Below are 19,931 nucleotides of genomic sequence, written 5' to 3' on the forward strand. Positions count from 1 at the left end.
ACCAAAAAAGGACAAGGCGAATACACAGAACAGTATATTCTATAAAGGGATGAAATACTATAACGCGCTGACGGAAAACCTAAAGACTGCCCCAATTGAAAAATAAAAGATAAAAAAAGATGTTGTGTAGAAGCCACATAAAACAAGAAAAAACATAAAATATTAATATGTAAAAATTAATTAGTCATTTGTAAACTTTAATGTACAAATCACTAAAATAAAATTAATAAAAAAAATTTAAAAAAACTAAATAATAATAATTTCAAATTTTCTTATATTTCTAACCATCCAGTACACCACTACACAAGCAATGGTTTCTTTAAAATGATTCACCTGCACCTGTGAGTATGTCTCTTGTGTTTGTACTAAAAATACTTCACAAGTATGCAGATTTGCGACCTGAAAGTTGACAGGTCACGCTCGACACCTGCCGTATTTACAATTCGCGATCCCCTTGTAAGCCTTTGATCTCTGCCCCCGTGTGAACTCCCGGACACAGCGAATAATTAATGTCCAAATCATGACAAGAATGTCCAACTTCGGGGAAATTATCAAAAACTCATGCAATGTGTTAGACACACAGAACATAAATACCTAGAAATGTGATCTATACAGATTTAAAACAAAACTGATCTCACCAATGACGTTACATTACATATAGACTTGTTATTGTGTTACAAAATTAAGATAAATGTGGCAAGTAAGAACCCTCGCAGACGAAAGACTTTAGTAGCGAAGGCAGTTGCATTGCAACAGTTGTTGGCACAATAATACTTATATACGGTACACGGAGATGCCGTGGAGGTGAGACGAGTGAGACTTTTTAGTTGCGGCTGCTGGCATCCGCAACATTCTCCGCTTTAGACATGTCTATAATCTTCGGAGATATGTGTTATTTTTGGGGTATTTTGCCTTGTTACGCTACCTCCTTCTTCGGAGACTGTTTCTAATTCAAATTTTACACATACTGCCATATTAAATTTCCTCCGAGTACTTACTACCGACAGACAAATGATATTTTATTGTGATTGTATTTATATTACGAAATAGTTGCCGCAACTAAAGTCACTCGTCTGTGGGCTGCCTGACGAACACTTTTTATCTTTACAGTAAAATTCTTATTTCAAACGTCGTTAACGTATGACGATGATAGACGTTTAAAAAATGTATGTGTGTAAATCAAATGAACGATAGACCCAGGCGGCGTTTGACGCCTGACGGATTTCGAGGTGTCAAGTAATAAGTGCCGTGTCATAATAGAGCAACGACAGTTTTCAAATGAAGGCGATTCTTGTTGATACTCGTTGTTGCTGATAATTTTAATGTTGTTTTACCGCATGGATGTAAATACACTGAACGATTCGACTATTTTAACAAGTGAAGTTTAGTTGGTGACAGCACTGACTTCGTAATTTGGCTGTTGCGAGCCCAGACCTCTACTCTAGTCAGCCTTGCATTTTCTCTATGGCGCATAAAAATTTGGGACGGAAAAAAACAATATTATTTACAATAATCGAAAAAAAAAGTTTAATTTTTACAAATTAAATGTTTTTTCTTTGAATTTTGCTTGTGTTTGCCGTGTAATTAAAACACTTTCTCAATAAACACGAGGGCATTTTTTATTTTTTTTAAACCCATTTACTTAAAAGTAACACACGACCTTATGCGACACGTGATAGTTAAGTACCAAAACTACGAAATCGAAAGTACTAAAATTGACGTTCTTTTGATTTCTACATCGCGTCTTTATCTATTATAATGCCATTGGATGTCTCAAATGAAAATACCTCATACATGGCGCAACTATATGCATCTCCCTTTGAAATATGCATTCCTCGACCCAACTACCTGTCCCTGTCTGATAGTATGGAATACATAACTACATCAGTAACATCGCAACAATTTATAATGCATTATCAGTCTGTTTAGATAACCGGTGCTATGAACATGTCCCTTTAGTACGATTGATTCGAATCTATTACGAAATCTTATGCAGTCATAGCCATTAGTGTCCCTCAAGGCCAATGTATCGATCGAAAAGACCAAAAGTATATCAGAATTCCTTTCAATTCCATCTGTTACCAAAGCTACCGCAATATTTGTGTCAAATATTGATTACAGTCAACAATAAAACCATAAACTGATACATTATTATCGATTCTAATATACGAACAATAAAAAAACCCAACATGATCTCTTCAAAGATTGTTAAGTAGTGAGTTGTACATTTAAGGGGCAATAAAATGACTTCATAATCAAGTTCTTCGCAAACTTTCCCATGCGATGTTATTGAAACCTAACAAAAACTACTTGAACATTCCGTGACTTAATTAACTCTCAGCGGTGACAAACTTTTAGCCTTTCATACATACGACTTTACGTCCTTGAATAAATAAATATTAATTAAATCCGACCCTTGCTCCCTGCAACCTCCCATCACTTCTTGTTCTTCCCTTCTCTAATACAATTCAGGGAAGATAGGATTTATGAGTTTAATTTGGTTCATACACGAGAAACTACAACGGTGTTATTTATGACAATAATAAAGGTGTTCTTTGTGTTATTGGATACAATATTACAATATTACAGTGTGTACCTAGTCCAACCTGTCCCAGTGTACAAAATACAACGTTGAAAGACATGCAATAAATTTACTTTTATAGTTGAACTACCTTTCACATTTGACTTTGTTCCCACTTTTATTGAATCCTTCTATACTCTATCATGGACAATATTTTATATTGATATTTTCATCTTGCTTTTTAACCTTTCCGTTGCCATCAAGGGTATCTAAAATTTTCAAAATTACTATTCCCCGTGCATAATTTTAAATGAAGACTTTACAGTTTCGACCTAAAAACGGAAACGTATGTACAAACTAGGGTGGTAGGTTAAAATAGAAAAAAAAATCTTTAACGCGTTGAACGCCATGTAGGTCACCGGTGACCTCACAACGAAAATCGTCATTTTTCTCCCATAGCGCCATGACGGTCACCGGTGACCGCAGTTAATTTTCTTGATTTTCATGGAAAATTTTGGTAAAAAAAAAAGGAATACGTTTTGATGGTCGCCGATGCCATCTGAGTATTTTTTTCAAATTTAAAATGGTAATGTTTTTTTATTTCCACAATGGCGTTCAACGTGTTAAATATCATTCCTTGACACGAATAATATGACAAACTCGCTGAAAAAATAACACAGCAGTTGTTTCCGCCATTATACGCGCACAGTGACTCGCTCACTAGCTCGCGCTATTACCAAAGCTGCGTTATTGAATAAAGTCACTTAAGGTTACACTTAAAATCAGTCACGGGATAACAGTCGGCAGTTGGCAGATTCAAGAGGTTTTATTGATATAAAACATCATTTTGCGTGCCCAGGGGGATAAAACCAACTGTTTTGTAGCAAGTGTGGCAAGACGGGACGACGTTCTTGGACGGGACGACGCTTCATTCGGCCATCCTCGTGATCCATTGTTTTTTTTCCGCCCAGCTGCCAAAACTCTTCTATTTGAAGTATATTTGCTTCTCTTTTCACTAAAATTGACATTCTAAATGACGATGAATTTTTAATATAATTTTTTAAATTTTTCTTGTGCAAGTTTTTTAATTTTTTTTATTCCAAACATTAATGTCTGTGAAAAGAGTTATTTCGACCTGTATCACGTTTTACTGCGGTAAAACGTTCTTAGAATTTTATATCACTGGAGTCAGAGCCAACAAAACGATAAAACTTTGATCATTATCGCAGTGTAAATTTTCACAGAATAACTACATATATTTTAATTACAGTAACTACTTCTATTTTTTTCATAAAAAGTTTCAATTACTTTCATAAATAAACATATCAAATGCGCGTGCATCTCGTTAGGAATGTTAAAAAATAGAGCGAAAAAAATATTTTCTACATAAATCAGGTAAAAAGGGCTTTAGGAATGCAGTTTTTTTGCTTGAATGCACAAGAGTCCCACCTGCTCCAAATCATCTGAGACTATAGCATCCCCAATTGGGATATATTGTTAAGCTGAAGGTTTTGGGGAGGGAATGGAGGTGGGGAAGGGGAAGTAGTGAATGTTCCTGGATAATCAGATCTGATCACCAAACATGGCCAAAGCCATTTCAAGCAACATTTCAATCCTGAATGGTGGTCTTGCACCAGGGCGATACTGAGAGTGTCTTCCACTCTGGAACTTGCCGCAAATATACTATATATTAATTTATATTAATTAGATCAATATATAGTGAAACAATACAAATTCATTAAATAAAATTATGATGATATCATTGATGAGTTGAAAGTGCTGAGTCAGCGGCCTGATCAGCTGCTGACTCAGCACCTTAAGGAACACAAAATGATAATACGCTTGTTTGGTGAAGAGTCCATTAATTTAAATTGATTAGATTAGTGGTTAGTGTGTACATAGAGAATATTTATGTAAGAGCAAACAAAAATATCATACAGATTTCTTTTTTCACGAAGTAATAATTCATCTTTACAAACGAAAATTATTATCGTTATACGAGTTCGAGCCTTGAGTTGTTGGAAGGGATGTTGTATCAAAGTTAATAAAGCTCTTGAGAATACAATATATTATCCGGCAGTTTTGCCGGGGATGGTTTATTGATTTACTTTATAGAATAGCCAATACCAAGCTTTTTTAATATTTGCCGATCAGTGCAAAAATGTAGAAATCTTACGCCTTTACTTAAAAAAAAACGAGAATGTTTATTGCATATTGGCCCAAAATATGTTTATTTATTTATTTACAGGTATTTTTTAGGTATAGGTGCTCGTAGTTCATGGATTTTACAAGCCAAAATAAGATATGAAATATGTAGTATTATTTTTAATGAAAAATCTGAAATTGACAAAATAACGGAATTAATCTACCCCGCTGCTGCAGAAGAAACATCTTGAATTTTGACCAAGGGAACAATTTTATAAAAATATGTTTATCTTTTTTTATATCATGTGGAAATACGTAACTTTTTTTACTTTAGAATGAGAAATAATATTTTTTTGCAGTTTGTCTCAAATATTTATGTTATCAATAAAATATGTGAAATGAATAATTCATAATTCGCTCCGCTATCGTAACAATCGATTTAACTTTAAAACTATGTTATTATTTTTTATTATATGAACGGGATAAAAGTTTTTTTTTAATATCTGTTTCGAGACGCTGAATTGTTTTAACGCTTTTTCCGCTCCAACCAATAAGGAGGCTAGGATTCAAATTTTACTGGTTTGAATGTCATATTGCTTTGAGTTGAATCGAGCCGCCCGGACCTTAGCGAAAACGTCATCTAATGACAGTTGACGAAAACACCGTACCGAGAAAACAACCGATGTGTCAATTCGATTTTTAGCCGGAGTTATAATTAGTTCAATCATAGACGAGTGCTTGTGAATTCCTCCATCATACGAGCGCCACCAAAAGAACCATATCATCGAACATCACAACCAACTCTTCCGTAAGTCACATTTTCGAATACCTACCTTTTTGGTTCGGCGAACGGAGCGTTGATTTACCTAGGCACATACCTGTCTATATTATAACCATTATAATCTAACCCATTGAGTTAGGGTTAGATTATAATGGTTATAATATAGACAATGTGCCTAGGTAAATCAACGCTCCGTTCGCCGAACCAAAAAGGTAGGTATTCGAAAATGTGACTTACGGAAGAGTTGGTTGTGATGTTCGATGATATGGTTCTTTTGGTGGCGCGTTTTTTATATTTTATATATATATATTTGAATTTTTATAAGAATATGTATATTTATATATATATAAATGTATAATAGATATTGATTGTATTCGTAGTCCTCCTCACTAAGAGATCCAGTGTTGAGGGGGACTAGGTTTTGGAAGTTTTTAGCGACTTCTATGTTAAAGTTTTCCTACATATTTCCCAAACAAAACGAACGTATTTTCAAAATATCGTGTTCTCTCAATTTTTCTATGATTTGTGTTAAAAATTTAGTAAAAATGTGGTTAGCGTTTTTGACAACATTTTTCAAGTTTGATATTAAAATTTTACTATTTATAAATAGTAATTTTGATTTAAAATGTATACGACAGAAAGATAATTTTAATTAGTTTTTGAAACGATAAAAGTTCTTACTGAAAATTAAAAAATAAGATGTATATAGTGCATTTGAAATATTTAGAAAATATTCCAAACATAAATGCCACATTGAATACCTAATTATATTAATTATCTAAACTTACTGCCTAAATTTAAAAGCAGGTTCATGTAAATGATATAAGCTGTTCGAAGCGCATATCTACTCACACACACATACACACCCTCACACACACACACACACACACACACACACACGCACACACATACACATAAACACACCTATATAATACACACCACATATAAGACATTACAAGAAAACTCATCATGAAATGTATTGTTTGTTTTTATATAAATAAATTGATTACATATGATATAAGTTTCACTTTTAACTGGACAAAATATTGTGTAATGAAAAATAGAACATTTTAGAAAATAAAATTCTATGTTTTTTTCAATAACGAAATATCTGAAAATTTATAGTGTGTCTTTTTTTCAAGATTGCGTCATGCTTCAAAATCAAAGTATAACGCAATAACGATTGCCAAGGTTACATCAAGTAATTACTAGTTACTGTTCAACATAGTAGTAGGTGTTGCAAATTGTAACGCAATAACGATTGTCAAAGTTACATCAAATAATTACTAGTTACTGTTCAACATAGAAGTAGGTTTTGCAAAGTGTAACGCAATAACGATTGCCAAGGTTACATCAAGTAATTACTAGTTACTTTTCAACATAGTAGTAGGTGTTGCATCCGAAACTGCTTCCGAAGTTTAGCTTCAGAAGAACATGAATTATGGACTGTAAATTAATTTAAAACGAATTCGAAATGAATGATCTTTGTAGGATACTTGTAGAGATGAACGAAGGGAGACCAATCACTTACCAAAAAGCAGCACACAACATAATATAATGAATAGGAGTTTTCCCGCGATACCTAGAGGTAATTATCGCCACAACACAACGAATGAAAACTTAAATAATATTTATACTTCCTTTTTTTCAAAGATTATGTACATGATAACCAAAAACAATTTGCTTCCAGTTCTTCAAAACTTATTCTGTTTTTTTTTCCAAACAAATGCAATCGAATTTTAGTGTTCTCGCTATTGTTCTAAATTTAAAATCCTTTTCCAGCAAGGTAATGGTTAAGGCGATGCACTACGTCGTGTAATATTTTAAATTGAGCCACTATCTATAACAACCCTTACGTAGATGGCGATAAGGTTTCAATTCCCGCTTAACACCATCCGCCTGTTTTGATTTATGCAAGAAAACAAACATGGCCAAAAAGTGCCTATTATTTAATTTTGTGGATGTTCAGGCATAAATGTTTAATTTTATTTCAATCATTTTATAAATAACTTAATTTGCCACATTATAGAATAAAATCATAACCGAAAATGGGTTCGTAAGTAGGAGATTTTGAACTTTAAAGCAGTTTTCATAGGCCTTTGCATTATTTTTTTCTGGGTTTATAAAAAGACTTATCTAAAAAATACTCGATTATTTCAAAGACCAAGATTCTACTCGCAGTATTTAATTAAAGCATCTGAAACATTTCTAGGCGACCAAATTTTAAAACCAAAAACACATGATTTTGCATTACTACGTATGGCATCGCCTTAAAGATAGGTAGGAACTGGATAAATGACATTCCATTGGGAATTAAGCATATTGTCATTTCAAAACGAAATTGTAGGTATATATTTTTTTATGTGTGGAACTCATAAGAATTCCAACTGCTCTCAACCGTCTGAAGCCAGTGAGACTATGGCATTGGCGATTAAAAGTTTTCTCTGCCTTACACCAGTTACACTAATTTCAAATATTCCCAAAGGGTCAATTTACTAACATAAAATCAACAAATAATGGGATGGTGGCAAACAAACGATGATAACTACTGTAACTTTGGTGCCGAACAGTAATCTAATGTCCATAGAAGCGACGAGAACACCCCAACAAATTAGGAAAGTCTATAGCCATTTTGTATATTTCACAAAATATCTAGTCTCCACAGGTTGCCGGTATATTTCCCGCTTGTTTTCCATAATTATTATTCCCTGGCGGAAGCGGAAGAGGCGCGGGGCGGAAACAGCGAGATTTCCCGCCAAATGAGACGGAACTAAAACTCCGGAAGCGGAATGCAAATACTTGCAATGAATACTGATATTGAATGCGTCTGCATGGCTCGTGGTTGCGCGATGCGGACTTAAGATTGAATATTCACATTTTAAAATATATTTATTCAGACCAGGTTTTATATCTACTGAAAATGTGGGTTTTTTCGTACTGTGCTTAACATAAAAAATGCGAATGCAGAATTCGTTGCGAAACCGTGGATTTTTCAACGAGCAGATGAATCAAATACGGCTAAAATAGAAAAAAAATAGTTTTATACGTGAATATATTTGCATCAAGACGGGGCATCATCCTTTTGTGTAGTTCATTCAAATTAGCGAAGATATGCATTGCCACTTTGAACAGTTTACCAAATTTACTAAATAATACTACTCAGACTAAGGTCTGATTGTTTCACTCTCTGCTCAAACTTATAATTAGCTGAATATTTATGTTTTTAACTTCAGAAAAAATCATTTGAACAGTTTGGAATTTTTAACCCGGACTAAGGTAAGGTTAGAATGAAGTTCTAAATATGAAATCTTGGAAAATATTAATTTAGATTTACAATTAAACAACCGGGCCTAAGATTAGCATACATATAATCAAAAGACTTAGGCATTAATGTGATGTATCAAGAAATCTCCCTAGTTCTGGAAAAAAAAAATCAAAAGAAAAAATATTAGATATTATTTACATGACATGTAATACATCTTAGCCCCAATTCAAAATTGAATTATTTGTCGATTAAAAATAAGCCAACGTAACACAGTGGTTCCGTGCACCTGATCACAGTCAAAAGACGCGGGTACAATTCCCATCGGCGTCATTTATTTTTTCTCGGAAGATTTTTCGTATTTATATTTGCGTTTCAGGCTAATAATTAGTCCTTATTATAACATATATATTACATTCACTATAAAATAAATATGCATATGTATTTCGCTTTCAAACTACATAATTCAATGCTGTTATCATAATTAAAATATGACATGTATGACACCAATTATGTAAACTTTGTTTTATTTTATTAATTTATATTTTTCTTAGCGTGAATACAACACAAGAGTCCCAACTGCTCCCACCCGTCAGGAGACTGGCATCCACAATTGGGGTAATTCGTGACGCTTAATGTAGTGGGAGGAGAAGAAGGTGGGGAATTACCTACTCTCCTTCCTTTCCATAAGAATTCCCTCAACACAGCATCCCCAAAGATGACATAGGCCCTGAGGGAAAAAATTTCCTCAGGGCTTCTTGTGTGGAGCCAATGTAAATTAATAAATAAATTAAATTAAATCTTAAAATAATTTTGCAACTATTTCATCGCTTTTCTGACACATTGACATTTTTTCGGATTCACTGCCTAAATTCAAACGTGGCATCATGTCAATAATTTAAAGTATTCAATGCGCATACATACAGACACACACACACACACACACACAAACACTCACACATACATTACAAACGTCACACACACACACCTATAAACTACACAAGTCACCTGGTAATTAAGGAATAAACATTCCACTTAGCAGACATTACAAGGAAACAAATCATAGGTACACAACATGAAGTATCTTATTCCTGTATATTGTTTCATCTCTGTAAATCATGTACTGTTTGTTTCTATAATATAAAATAAAATAAGACGTTCAAATTTCGAAAATTAAAAGTTTATTGAACTTAAATAATGTTACGCATTACGCGGGAATATTGCACATTACTTACTTACTCATGAACAATCGAAATTAGTATGTTTAATAATGCTATCCTTCATGAAACGATATCATGTAATTATTAAAATTAATACAAACCTTGATTTACAAGTAGGTAGCGCCCTTAGGGTGATTTTTCACGTAAACGGCGCTATACAAATTATCTTAAAATTGCTCGTGCTTCCGTCATTATATACTGTTATGCGGAAAATATTACATAAATACAGCAACTTTACAGAACTCGTGGAAATGAATAAGTCATAATAGAATTTATCTCAGCTTGCGATTCAGATTAACTTTTCAAAAACAAACATAAATAATAACATAAGTAATATAATATCGTATATTATTTGGGTGGTTTTCTCCCGCTTCCTTTAGTTAATTAATACAGTAATTAAACTTAACAAACGCTTTGTATACACGGTACTACACCGCCTCGTGCTACTAAATTGAATATTAAATTACTGAATGTGTCCGGACTAGGAGTCAAATTGAATATTATATTACTGAATGTGTCCGGACTAGGAGTCGAATTGAATATTATATTACTGAATGTGTCCGGACTTGGAGTCAAATTGAATATTATATTACTGAATGTTTCCGGACTAGGAGTCAAATTGAATATTATATTGCTGAATGTGTCCGGACTAGGAGTCAAATTTAATATAGTCGTTGAACTGAACACAATGTATATTGTTGTATTAATTTCTACTAGCAGTTAAAAACCCGCTCCGCGGGTTTTTGCTGCTAGGCCCTGCGGGCGGCACTTGGTTGGGCTGCGCCCAGTTTAAGTGATATTAACAACAGTTACATTTAATAGATAGATATTAGGTCATTCACAGAGAGAGGGTGAGTATATATTGTTAAAACACGGAACAGGAAGGAGTTAATGAATAATAACATGCTCAATTTAGGCATAATAAGAATGACAGTTGTTTGAATAAATGAAATTTTACGTATTTGTGATGGATTATTTCAAATGAAACACTATTATTGACTACATGTCTACAACTGATATTAACTGTTATGGTACCTAATATAATTTGCTCATAGGAGACTTGCAGTGCTTAAATATGTGTTACAACCGTCAATGTCTATAAGTTGAATCAATATCGTATAGTTTGTCACAACAATTAAAGATAGTTACAACAAATTTGACTGAAATAATACATTATTACATATTGATTAATTGTACCCGTGTTTATGGATAAAAGGAGGGTAATTGTGCAATGTGATTAGCAGTCGGTTTAATTAAAAGGTGTGAATTTTACTCCAACTGGTGGTAATTCTTTTCCTAAAACTGTTACTGTATCTAATAAAGTTTAAAGTTAGATTATATATACACCTTCATCAGGAGAGTAAAAATCTATACATAAAGGTAGATTATTACAATATAGCGCCCCTGAGGTAATATCTCACAAAAGCGGCGCCATGCAAATTGTCCAATTAATAAATAAATATAATGTTTACATTTTATTATGTACGTATGCATTGATATACAATGGAAATAGATAAAATAATGTTATCCGATTAAACTTTATTTTATTAAAAAACAAATAACTTTTTTAACTTCACTTTATTATATACAACCAATACATGTTTCATGAACGAAGTATACACCGAAGTCAAAAATTAAATATAGATTACAATTGGAAAAAAGAAGTGGAAGGAGGGGGGAGGGGTAAGAGTAGGCTGGGTTTATAAGAATTATGAATTACAATATGAAAGACCAGTTAAGTGGGAAAATATTTAAAAGAGAGTTTATAAAAAAAAATTCTTGTTAATTACATCTACTTTTATAAACATGTTCTCTTATTTCTAAAATTTCGAAATTATTTATTTGTGATGCTTTATATCCTGTGTGAAGTATTTTAAGACCTGAAATTTTTTTTTGCATATAACCATAAAACAATATATTCATAAGACAAATAACATTTAATAACGGTTATTCTAATAAATTGATAGTTGAAATACTAAATAAAATAATTAAACATATTATCTTCAAACGGTATTTTTACCCTAGTTCTTAAGATATAAATAAACAATGGCGTAGAATTCTGTTTGTGGATAACGACACTTCTAAAATGATATATATAAACATTCCTGGTACTATTCAACCGGCGTTTTACACTAATAACAGAATGAATAAATATATTCTTAATAATATAGATTGCGAAAATCAAACAAAAAAATCAGGAGTTTATAAACTCAATTGGGCTGGATTTGTAATTTATTTTACAAAGGTAGAACCAATAGAAACTTTGAAGTCAGAACTAAAAAATATCTCAGGGTTCTAAATGGAAATAGTGAATATGAGTTTGCAAATCATCTTTTGAATCACACTTTCGATAAAAATTCAGGTCTTAAAATACTTCACTCAGGATTAAAGCATCGCAAATAAATAATTTAGAAATTTTAGAAATTAGAAAACATGTCAATATAAAATCAGATGTAATTAATAAGCAAAAAAAAAATTATAAATAATAATGAAAAATGCCATTGCAAAGTAGAACTAAACTTCCAGAAGAAATCTTATTATTAAATGCTTGATGTTCAAGTAATTTTGCATATTTAAATATACGCGCCAGTCATTTGATTCGTTTCTTCACCGCCAGAGGGGCGCTCTGTCGGCCACCTAGCCGCGATGCGTATCGGGAATCGGCCATATTGAATTAACGCCTGCTTTTTTCGTCAAACGTCAAACGTAATCACGTAATTGTGGATAATTTTCACTGTAATGTAATTAATCCAATGGATTATGAACTTTCTAAGACATATTTTCTTCGATATTATCCAAAAATTGTATGAGCAGAAACGATATTTTTTAAGAAATATCGTATTACATGTGGCGATTCTATTTCAGTATGAAATGGTGTCTTAATCTTTAAAGTCTTATTTAAACACAATTTGAATTTGACCAATCACAGAGCCTACACCGTCCAGACGCTGGAGTAATAATATTATCAGATGTGAAGATACTCATATTTGGTGATTTTTCGAACTCTCCCGGAGATCTAGAATGGTACATCGGTAAAGCCCTTTGTCAACACAATTTGACTAAATTCGTCATCTGGTCAGTTGGCGATATTTGCGAGCACGGTCAACAATTGATAAGAAATATTACAACAAACGATAGGCAAATTTTGAGCGGCCTCCATAGTATCAGACAAGCTTTTCTTAACTGTAAAAATATACATCTTTTTGAATAATATCGTCCGTTACGCAAAATTATTGGCTATAAAATTAGAACAAACGAAGCTCTAAGAATTGAAAGAAGTCATATATGCGGTGAGTTGAATCCGTTTGGGCCAATGAAGCTATTGGTTAAGACTTGGAGAAACTTAAATTGTCCTCAATGTTGTATAATATTTAAATAATTTATATAGCATCGTTTTTTGTGAAATTTCACCTAAAAGACGATTTTTAAAATTAGTGTATGAACCGATTTCGTTCTGGTAAAAGAACAACATTCAGTATTGTAATGTTGTTTGAAATAGCTTTAGTTTTCGTTAGTGACGATATCTGAGCAGCTAGGTTCTGTCGTGGTTTGAAATTTCCTTGACAATATCAATCAAATTGTAGGGTATACACTCCACAATTTTTTAAATAAAAAATAATACTAAATAAAAAAATATGTTTATTCATTTCTTTTACGTAATTTATTAAGTACTTAGACAAAATCATATTGAAAATAAAAATTCAAACTAGGTAGGTTTATCTACAAAATATAAACATGGAAAAAATAGTGTATGAATACAACAAATAGTAGAATTTTACATAAAATCATAATAAATTTAGTTCATAGGTACAAACAATAACCAATAACTTTAGTTCTTAGGTGCAAACAATAAAAAATAACTTAAGTTCTTAGGTGCAAACAATAACAAATAATTTATTTTTTATTAAAAAACAAATAACATTGTTTACATCACTTTATTTCGATACAAAATCTCAACATGTTTCATGAACCAAGTTCACTTCATCAGGAGCACAAGTATACTAAAGTTATAATTAAAATTAGGTCTAGAAAGAAGAGGTAGAAGGAGCGGGGAGGGGTAAGAGTGGGGGAGGGTTATTCAAAGCAGGAATTAAAATGTCATTAGACGGGAAAGACCGGGTAATTGGGAAAATATTTAAAATGGGGTTTATAAAAATTTTTTGTTTATTAATAATATCTGCTTTCATATTCACGTGTTTTCTTATTTCTTGAAATCCTAGAAATAAGAAAACACGTGAATATGAAAGCAGATATTATTAATAAACAAAAAAAATTTATAAACCCCATTTTAAATATTTTCCCAATTACCCGGTCTTTCCCGTCTAATGACATTTTAATTCCTACTTTGAATAACCCTCCCCCACTCTTACCCCTCCCCGCTCCTTCTACCTCTTCTTTCTAGACCTAATTTTAATTATAACTTTAGTATACTTGTGCTCCTGATGAAGTGAACTTGGTTCATGAAACATGTTGAGATTTTGTATCGAAATAAAGTGATGTAAACAATGTTATTTGTGTTTTAATAAAAAATAAATAATGCCATCACAAAGTGAAAAGCAGTTAGAAGAAGTTTTCTTCGAAAAATTAATAACAAATAACTTTAGTTCATAGGTACAAACAATAAGAAATAACAGAGTTGCCAACACTTTCAAAAATTTTGTTTCATAAGACACAAACAAAGCATTAAATTCCGTAAGTACTCGAGAATTGATGGCAAATTGCTTATTGAAGAGCAATTTCCAATTAGCATAGTAAACACGATTAAAACAATTCGAAAATATAATGAAATATAAATATAATTCGAAAGCTGTTCCAAAATTTCTAGAGGATCATAAAAAAAATTGATAAAATAAAATTATTGTAAGTATTTTTAGTAACGATTATTTAAAAAATGCCTCAGGCAATGTATGTAATATCGAAAATAATCCAATAAACATCACTATGTCTATACAGCAAAAAAATAATTCGATTATACAAACAATCATATATTGGAACGAAGAACGTTTAATTCCCCCTTTCAATTGTTTGTATTGGAACAACACAAAAAACGTAATTAAATAACCTTTACCGATAATAACTATGAAGAACTAGCTTTATAATTTAGCCACTCCAAGCTTAAGCATCCCTTTTTTCTTCTTATTTATTACGCTTTCGTCAACCTTGCATTCTTTCTAGGTCTCCATATTAATTTATAACACCGTCATAACATAGTTTTTCTACACAGGTCACAGTGATCTCATTTACTTTACTTTTATCTGTTTTCATTCTTCTTGTGCTAGTCCCATGTCTCACTTCCGTACATCAGAGTTGGTATCATCGCATCATTGTAAACTGCTAGTCTAGCTTCTAAACAAAGTTTTGATTAGCAGTTATCTTAATTACATCCAAACTTTTTGAACTATCTTACACTTAAATTAAATATATCTGAGAGTAAATTTCTTTTATTGCCTATAATGTATCATGATCACACTTTTCTCATTGGATTTACATTATACACCTCAATCTATCTCTTACCAAGGGACGAATCACATTTGAATAATACTCCTCAATCTATCTCTTACCGAGAAACGTATCACATTCACATTATACACGCCAATCTATCTCTTACAGAGGTACTAATCACATTTAGATTATACACCTCAATCTATCTCTTACCGAAAGACGAATCACATTCACATTATATACGTCAATCTATCTCTTACCGAGGGACGAAATCAGATTCACATTATACACCTCAGTCTATCTCTTACCAAGGGACAAATCACATTTAGCTACATAAATCCTTGGATCGCCCATCTTAAAATTTGTTTTTCCTTCATCTAAATACTTCGATTAAATAACGTTTATATTATTGAAATTTAATGCCAGGATTAGAAAAAAAACATTTCCAATAACACGTGTTTCAAATTACGACTTCTGCGTGCGAACTATGCTTTAAATGTGCTTTTTCTTTCCTAAGCACGTTCAATAAAGAACTTAATTACAAATAATTTGGAATAAATACCTGAATTAATAATGCCATTCCAATTACACGTGTTCCAAGTGTGTCCTCTGCGAAATATATATAAATTTCTCTAATAAACAATAAACAGTGTTAATCTCAAGTGACCTCCCAGATAAGTATGGTCCTGTATATTATCTGCCTGTACAGAATATAAATAAATAATAATATAAGTACATTGAAACCAAGTATTACGTTCATTAGTCAAATGCATTGTACGTATAGTTTTGTATTAGTGATCTATGAACCGGTGGATACAACATATTAGTCATAAGTTGTTTTAATAGTTTGTCAAGTCTATACTTCGTAATAAGATAGAACTTTGAATAAATATTATTGCATCATTCAATCCTTTATTAATAGAATTCCACTAATTCACTCTTCTTTCAATGTTCTTATTAGCCTATCTTCGCTCGCAAACATAATTCCCAAATACACAAACTCCAACCCACCTGGCCCAAGATATCATCATTCCCAACTAGGTATATTGCAAACGGTTCCATGATAACTCAACACACTTTATATAACTTTTTAAAGATGTGATGAATTATCATTGTGACGATTTATCCGGTTACTATCGCAAACAGTTTTCGTGTTTTAAATCTTTTTAATAAGCGACATATTACAATAACCTAACGAATTATTTTTAATTCATTAATCATATCAGATCCTTATCGATTTCCTGTCGAAATATTCTGAGACCCGTGTAATAATAATTTGAGACGTTATTGACCTTTCAAATTCGCGTTGCCTTCAAATTTAATAAGAAAGTTTTGTATAGAATTACAAATTATCGGCTCTTTCAAAAGTACGCATACTTGAAAGACGTCTCCGTTGTTTTTTTTTAAGTTTTGAATATTATTCCATGAATTTTTCAACAAAATAATTTAGTTTTGTAGAAGAACGTATTTGACTTTTCTGGATAATAGATAACTTTGTTTCTTGGTCTTACCAAATTGCCCAAATACACATTATTATACATGTTTATTTAATGATTTTTTTATGAAATTAATAGTATTTTTGTATTTAACCTTCTTAGAATCGTGATCTAAATTTGGAGTTGAACCTATCTACCTGTTATGGTTTATTGAACGCGGTGAGTTAGGAAACCAAAGTTCGTACTTTCGTAGTATATGGTCCCAAAACTTTTATAAATACTGCTTATTTTGAACGGTCCATGTTTTTTTCTTTTTTTATTGTGAATACCGTACAAGATTCTCAATTGGGGTATGTTGTTAGGCTCCCAACTGCTCCCAACCGTCTGAAGCCAGTGAGAATATGGCATCCCCAATCAGGTTATGTTGTGTGGCTGAAGGTAGCGGGGAGAAAAAGGAGATGAGGAGGAGGAAGGTGGGAATGTACCTGGTTGTACAAATCTGGTCATCAAACACGGCTAAATCCATTTCAAGCAACGTTTCAATTGGATAAAGTGCGATATTGAGTGTATCTTCCATTCAACAAAATACCACAAATTTAATTCTCTTGAACCGGCGACCTCCGCATTGCTAGTCGAGGGCCTTATCCCTCGACCACGGAGGCTGTCTTATCGGCCTGTTTCAGCATTTTGTCAAACTGATGTCAGATACGACAGCATGACCGTTATGATTGACGTCGTCTTGTCAAAATTTGAGCAAACGCTGAAACTGGCCGAGAATCAGCGTTAAACGGGACCGTACATATATAAAACATTTTCTGCTGATTGTTGATTTAATCGTCAGTAACATGTGACGTAGGTTCGAACAAAATTAAATTATAAATGTTCTATCTTTGAGTAGCTCCCTTTATACAGGGTGTATCGGCACGTACCCGACAAACTTTAACCAGCTATTCCTTAGCACATTTGGACTAAAAAATGTTATGGGCACTTTGCTGTCCGGTAACATTTTTTTTCGTTGAATAATGTACGAGCGTACCTACATTGGCGCCCTTTTACAATCACAACGAAATGGGATGGCACCATTCGTTTCATTTTTAACTATTATTATTTAGTGTGTATGAAAGAACGAGGACGCTTTTTGACGCACTTGCTAATAACAGCTGTTGAACACGAGAAAAAATGCCAATGTCAGTGATGGAGTGTGGATTTTTAATATTTTTTTTTGTTTTTAATTGAAAAAAATGTTACCCCACAGCAAAGTGCCCATAACATTTTTTACTCCAAATGTGCTAAGGAATAGCTGTATAAAGTTTGTCGGGCACGTGCCGATACACTCTGTATAGTATTTCATGAAAACAACTTCTAAATATTAAGCAATTATCGGTATAACATGAAACATAAAATCAGTTATCGGTCATACGGAAATAACACAGAAAACTATCGTAAAGGTAATAATTTAAAAAAAAGCGAAAATGACTGATGCTGACTAAATTTTTGACGTACCAACATAAAAACACTGCTAAAGTACATTTTTGACCAAATAACTAAATTTCAACAAACACAAACTAACATTAATAGACCAGTTAAAAAAACTTCGTCGATAAGCACAAGCTTTGGACAAATACCAGGCAATACAAGTATTAAACATTCTGACACTCGACACAAAAAAAGAGGGTAGCAAAAAATATTTCACACAAAAAATTAAGATTGAATTGGAGAATAAATAATGCTGTATTACAAACAAAAAAAATATCTTAATAAATAGTACACATATTATATACAACCGTACCAACAATTACATAAATATTGCCTATATTTTTTAAAACCTATCGTTATTCATTTATTTTATAACTTTAATTTAATTTATTTATTTCTTTTATATTATTTTTATTTAAATTCGTTTAATTAAAATTAATTTCAATACAGTCCGTTTTATTTACATACAAGTTTTATCAAATAACGTTGTAAAATGGGGGTTTTAGCACTGGTAAGCAGTAAGTGAGGCTCACATTACCCAATAATATTTTATAAAAAAACTGCTTATTTATCAATAAGAAAATTTAATTAAATAGAAAGATAATTTCCCCAGCTGCCCACTTATCACCAACGCATAAAATATTTGTGTTTCAAATCATTTTTAAGATTTAATAATTATGCAGAGGCAGCTTCATACTTTAAAATTGATTCACTGAGTGTACGGAGGTATCATAAGGATGAACTATTCCTGTATAAAGTAGTTAACAACAATATTCAATGCCCAGAGTTGCTAAACAAGATTCCATTCAATGTACCTGCGCGTTCAACACGCTCTTGTGTCCTGTTCAGAGTTGATCAAAGCGGAACGAACTCTAAGCAGAATTCTTGCCTGAACAGAATATGCAATAATTACAATAGTGTATTATCCAAGGTTGATATTTGCAGTTGCGAACTTACCAAATACAAGAGGTCCATAAAAGAATATTTCTCTGATGGTTTGTGAATAATGTTTATGTCTCTATTATGAATTGATTTATATCTACAATGGTATAAAAATGTAAATGTAAATCTCTCTCCATGGCTCTAAATATATTGTTTTGTAAATTTTTCGTTTCATGTAAGCTTTTGTTTTGTATAATTTTTTTAATTCATATTCCTTTCTCACAAATTTAATATACTTATTCCATATTATGCTGTCTCAGCAGAGGTAAAGTCACAAGGAGGAAATCCATAATTGGTTTTATTTTACTATATAATACTTATGTACAAACTGAATAAATGTAAATTGTCGATTTCCCGAAAATGAATAAATAAATGTTTTATTTTTTTTTTATTTTAGTAAAATTATGTTTTTACAGGACAATGTTTTTATGCAAAGTACAAAGGATAACAAATTATTATTAGCAATAAACACAAATATAAATTGAAAAAATCGCTGGAATTGAACCCGCAGGTGCAATCAAATATCAAAAGGTCCGGGTTCAATTCCAGTCAGCGGCATTTTTTTTCGTAAGATTTACAATTAATATTTGTGTTTCAAGATAATTCTTATTGCGCATAAATGCTTGCCTCCGATGTAAACTGGTTATAAAAAAATATTCCCTGTTAAGTTTGAAAAACAGTTGATGGTTTTATATCGTAAAGGCGA

The sequence above is a fragment of the Hesperophylax consimilis genome, chromosome 22 (genome assembly GCF_061612785.1).
Source record: "Hesperophylax consimilis isolate HC1 chromosome 22, BYU_Hcon_1.0, whole genome shotgun sequence".
Classification (NCBI taxonomy): Eukaryota; Metazoa; Arthropoda; class Insecta; order Trichoptera; family Limnephilidae; genus Hesperophylax; species Hesperophylax consimilis.